Consider the following 6,351-nt stretch of genomic DNA (forward strand, 5'->3'; position numbering starts at 1 on the left):
CATCCTCTTATTATTTAAAACTTGTGCAAGATGAAGCTAAGAAGATTCAAAAGTGGAAAGAAGAACCCGGTGTTCCGTAGGCACATTCTTCACGCGACAGACGAAGGGTGCAAGTTTCGATTCGAGGGTGTTACATCCAAGGCTTTCACGTGAATCAACGTGTTCAGCTTGAAAACCAAGCAAGTCTTGTAAGTCTTGACTGTGGTCATTTAACTAATTTTGATAATACATTTAATCATACTAGTGTGTTGCATTATACGAGTTCGGTACTAGATCTATATTTCGATGCAAATAGGTTTTTAAACATACCTCGTGAAAGCACAACTCTATCAATATGTGACTTACAATTACCAAGATAGTCACAACACAACGTGCACAACAGACATTTTTGTGTTCACAGCACTATGATAGGAGCTGCGTTGTCTGCTGTAACACGACACAATTAGAGAAGGCAGCATGAAGACCTGATTTAGAAGCAATGTCACTCTATGCGCAGATGTAGGAACCAAATAAACCGACAAATACGACATCAATTTTACACTATCAATTCAAATTATAGATCGCGATCAAACTTCCAATAACTTTCACGCTCAAGAATGGTGTCACTCCGTGAATCAAGTCGAATTTTACTATAGTATCATGTTCGTAGAGATTTATGGAGCGCAATTGCATATAGAGAGCGATTGATATAGCAAATCTAACATTCGTTTGATGATAAGCAAGGATTCACCTAAATCTTGACAAGTTACTTTATGACATGTTTCAAATAAGAACCAATCAATGAGAATATCGGATCAAAGAAGAAAAAAAGCAGAAAACTCAACACCGTCGATATTGACACTTTGGGTGCCTGTTGGAGCAAGTGAAGATTTATGATAATAATACAATACGATTAGATACTCTTGCATTCTCATGATTTTAGCGACTAAACTAAGAAATGGCTACAGATATACTGCGTATTCCTTCCAGCAACATCACATAAATTTGTTGGATGAGGTATCGTACGAAGCACTCCAGAATTGCAGTGAGCATTTTTTTGAAATTGGTACTAAATGCTTGTTATGCATGTAGTTAACCAGCTTATATACGTTCGAGACTAACTTCGTGATGATTTTAAAAAGCTCTGGCTACCATTAGGCTCGATCGTGAGGCTGTATTTCTTGTTGTATTTCTTGCTGTATTCCTTGTGTGACATACACCGCGAAAGATTCTCAAGTTATTTTCTTCCTATTAGCTTTCGATATATTTAGGATGCTGGGGTCAATAAGATCCAGCTTTAAGATAAGTAACGTGTGAGGCTCACGGCAGGTTTGTTGACTATTTACATCAACGTTCCCGGTTTCGTAATGCCGTGAAAAGTAATGATAGATCTTAAAGCGTCGTGCAATTCCGTTCGATGGGTGAGCGTAAAAAAAGAGACAGAAAGTCAAAAATAGTGGACAGTATGCGGAGGCATTGAAGATCCCAAATACGGATTCAATATCCGTGCGTCTTGCGATGTGATAGTGCCAAAAATTCCTTAAAACCTTTTAATAAAATTGTAGGTCTTTAACAGGGTTGAAAGTTATCTGGCCCTTAGTCTAGATTGAACGTCCACTTCTGTTCTTAAGTATAGAGCCAGGACTACGCATTGACTGGCAGACAAAAGTTTTTTTGCTTGGTGGGCTTTGGTGAGTTGTAACGGGGTTACATATACCCTTGGTGTCAGGTGTGTGTGTCACACTAGATGGGCATGGTGTGACCACACCCAAAGAAGATTACGGTACGGGGCTGGATAGTCAGTAGATAAACATGCATTTAAATTTTACTATACATATTTAGTAAAATCTATGCATTTAAAATTAGGCGGCTTGTCGCAGATAAAAATAAATAAAGGCAGTTTTGGATTTAAACGGACGAGTTAATTAGCCTTGAATTAGGGCAATAATTACTCTTGGAGTGAGCGGATTGCGATCCGCTAAACTCGTACTTGCTTTAAGTATAGAACGAAAGGTCGGTGACCTAACTTACGCTTCCTCAAAGCGCAAAGCTACGGCAGCCCCCCTGCACGAGTTATCAATTCACACGCAGAAGCACTCTTGGCGTGGGCAAGAACTTGCGATAACATCCTGATATGATATTGTCTGAGCTGATGAGCAAGACAGTTGCTTAGTACCTTGGACAATTCTGGGAAGGTAGAAATGGTACTGAGCAGCGTCACAATATCAGCTGAGAAAGTGTATCTCCGGTAAAATGACTAGTAAGAACTTTTATGATGTTTCTGAGTCGGTGGAGACGGGTGCCTCAAAGTCGCAAAAAGAATGGCTAGATCATAAAAAATTATTACTGACGGTCTATATTCGAGTCAACTTAGTCAGCACAGCCGTATGAGGCACCCATTTTACGATGCTGTGAATCTTCACGAGTTTATGAGTAATAAGAGTATTCACCCGTGAAAATGATAAGTGGGTAGTGCTATGGCTGCCAGTCGTCCCTCGTTGCCCCCGGCTGAAGTCCTAATTACGCTTGAAACAGTATCCCTAGGTGGTGAAAAACGAGTTGCAATAAATTCAACAATCGGACGGTTGGTAACGGAGAAGGAGCTGAGAACATCTGTCATCACTGACACTTGCATAAAAATGAGTGCGATGGGTGAGGAGGCGTTCGTCAAGGATCCTTCAATTATTCTTTTGCTAACCGAGTATCAGGGCGTGGTTTTTTTTTGCCGCCAGGCGTACTGCTCTCGAATAAGGGAATGCACCAAATACTTCATCTGAGTTGTGGAGCCAAATTTTGTGTCACATTACAATGTCCGGTTGTGTAACGTGACGGCCGCTTTTTATTCTGGCGAAGCACAACAGGTGGGTGAACTAGACATCATCCACTCGGCGCTGACTTTATGCATCAGAAAGGCTCACGGCAACTATGAATTGTGCATGGCTTTTCAAACGCTAAAATGCTAAAACGCCACATCTCAGAGAAGATGCGCTGCTGGACATTATGGTCGATATTAGCGCTCTAGTAGATGATGCTTATTATCAATTGCTTTATGAGCGACAGTGACACCCTTTACACCGGGATAAGTTACCGGAGCAAGATGCAATCGAAGTGGATGGTTATGCCTCATCGCCTGTCTTAAATATCAGCAACGTTCAGTTGTGAGATGACACAGCGGTTCTCACAGCATGCTAGCTATGCAAAAAATATATCGTGCCATATTTAAATCGGTCTATAGGAGTGCCAAGATCGGGGTCGGGTAATAACAATCATGCCCAACGCTTGCAAGCAGTGATCAAGTGCTTGCGCATCAATTACTGCTGGCAAAATTGATTTGTGTGACTTTGGCGCCGACAAATTTTGGTTTCGATATGCTTTATTGGAAAACATGATCTGTAATCAGATTCTGCAGAGACAAACTTTATTGCAGATTTGCCGTTGCCTTTGTATTGAAGGTACTACGAAATGGCTTGGCCTGGCAAATTATGCGCACGATTATAGTTCAAGTTATACCGACGTGGCACGGGTCATCACCGAAATCGTTGGTGGGGTGTAGCAGAGAGGCAGGCTTCAAGGCTACTAAAGAAGATTTCGTGTACGCTTTGATTTTGACTCTCTCAATTCGAGATTGCCCATTACATGTGCTTTGGCCGTTACCAGAATGTGAATCACGTTATGATGATGCCAAGTGCGAAATCATGCTGAGATTTTGCCAACTTGTGGTGGCAAATATGAACTTTTGATCACGACAAAAAGCTGCTTGCCATATATCATGCTCGTTTCGGTTCAAAGTGATCTCAGACATTTGTGATAATACATGAATTTTGCATCGTTGCACACAGCGATGTTGTCACTACTTTTCTCACACACAGCAGCATGATCGGCCGAGTCGGCTTAGAGTTATGATGGATCCGCTTGCGCGTTACTCCGACTACATACTACCAGATATTACGATGGTGGCGTTGGCTATTGATAAAGCGGTTTGTAAACTTCCAAACCCGCTACCAAAAATGTGCAGATACTTCCGCCAAGTCATGCAGCATCTCGCCCACATTTGCACTTCCGGTATCTCGATATAGCGTACAGACGAGACACATTGGCGCTGCTGAAGCCTTTCAGAAGCAAGACAGCTAGGAAATCCAGTGTTGCTTTATTATATGTGATACTGACGTTTTCACCGCTGTAAACTATCGAAAGGCATCTTGCATTATAGCATGCCACGCAGCGTGCGTTTGTACCTCGCGATAAGAACATCAAGATCTACAAAGCGCATGACTACCCTTTGAATGGCAACATTGGACGGGTGACCCAACATGAATAGCTGGTACGCACGTATTCGCGAACGTGTGATTTGCATCAGAACGGTTCAGGTTCGCTGGATGTGCTGGCGTCTTTGATTAATTCGTAGCTTTTGTCAAAATGACGGAGACCCATCAGCATGAACTGTACTTTTGATCATATCAAAGGCGCGTACGGAAATAATATTAACGATCGAGGCGATGGTACTTTGATAGCAGAGGTGTGTAGGATATGTAAACTACTGACCTGACACAATATGCAATTAAAATTTTGCTTATTTTTGTAAACGTTATGAGTCGCTTTTAGCTAGCTTGACTCTAAATAATACTTGCTTGTTTAAGCAAAATAGTGTTTTGGGGACCTTCAAGCCTCTCTCTTTGAAGTCTTAGGCACAGCGTGTGAATCTATCTTCTGTGCGTAAGCTCTACGAGTCAGAGCATTCTCCATGTAGGTACCATGGTACCCACACTACGCTTTTTGTCAATCTACGACAGAGACCAATTCTATAAGGACGAAAAGACAATGCACATCTGATAAAGCACACTTGCTAATATCTGTCTTTCTTTGGCCCTGGGGTAAAAGCGCGATAAGCGGCCTAAGGTTCGGATGAGGTCATTGCTTGCGTGGAGACGTTCATCGGTTTTGAAAGATACGCTGGTGATAAACCCAACGAAATTCGTGATCATTCAGTAATGAAGTGATATATTCTGAACGATGCCTGAATTGATGTCTGTCACCAAATTATTTTTTCTGAGATACATATAATCTTTTCTGGGGTTTAAACTACTCTCCTAAATTTCGAACCATTTACAATGGCTGACACAGACAGATCGATCGAAATTCGATGGGAAATGCACGTTAACAAACGCAGAACAGACCAGAGTGACTATCATCGATTGATTTGTGATTGTGATTTAATGGCGACGGGCCCGGCGCAATCCGAGCAAAGTAATACGATTGACGAACCCTGCAGGTCTATCTCCGACTGCACCAGCTTTATCTTTAGACAAACGTTGATATCGCTACTTTTAACTACCTTTTTGTCGTAGTAAGTTTGATATGAATACACGACAGCATAATGCTGCAGTTGTGTGTCATTTATTGAATGTTTTGTTGCTGCATGGAAATCTAAGAGACCAAAACATTTTCCGCGCCTGAGCTTGTGCGATCATAACGGCCCTTTATTTGGGTTTATCTCTTTTTTAGTGGCCTGATATGTGAATAAGTCATGTCCATGTTGATATACTTTATGTAACAAATAATCTCGCGTCAAGGTCCGTCAAATGCAGAGGACATCTCGTTCGTTAAGTCTGCATGAAGCATGTTTACTCCTTGGCATTCTAATTGTAGGATACCTTACACCGTTCTCTTAATAACCTTTATGTAATTATAGCAGATAGATAGTTAAATTAGGTCTGAGAATAAATGCTCGAGCAAGCCAATTCGTCTATTATGGAAGAGTCGATTATATATATGCTTCAGTTGAATTATCTTGTACCAGAGCCGAAGAATATGCTAGTGACTGTGTAACGCGGTCTTCCGTGTGTATCAGTCGAAAATAAAGGTGCCAAATCCTCAGAACATTAGCAATAGTTTATCTTTGTTACGTTGTAACGATACCCTTTTTGGATCGCTTCATCGGGAGGGGTAGATTCCACAATATTGTAGAACGGCCACACATTCAATTCCAACAGGATTTATGGAAGAGGCTTTGCCTTGTTATATGGCAAAGTTAGCAATTTTTCGTCATGACGCTTTGCCAGAGTATTTCAGAGCGTCTAACGGTCAATAGTCTAATGTGTACTGATACCATATGGCATACAAACCTCAAAGTACTAGTCTTGATCTCTCCAAGCTCCGTTCTAAGTTCGAAAGACAAGCGTTTCATAGCGGTGTAAGTTCTTAATATTCCGTTGCCGTCTTGAACAGATATGCACGAATCTCTGACAGCGACTTTGCCTCGTCATTACATTATCACCGTCTACTTCTAAGGGTCATCTCTTCACAATAGCATTATTGTTCTATGTGTCATCGCATCTTAAACCATGCTTGACTTCTAAGAGTCATCTCATTATT

The sequence above is a fragment of the Plasmopara halstedii genome, assembly GCF_900000015.1.
Source record: "Plasmopara halstedii genome assembly, contig: Scaffold_110, whole genome shotgun sequence".
Taxonomy (NCBI): domain Eukaryota; phylum Oomycota; class Peronosporomycetes; order Peronosporales; family Peronosporaceae; genus Plasmopara; species Plasmopara halstedii.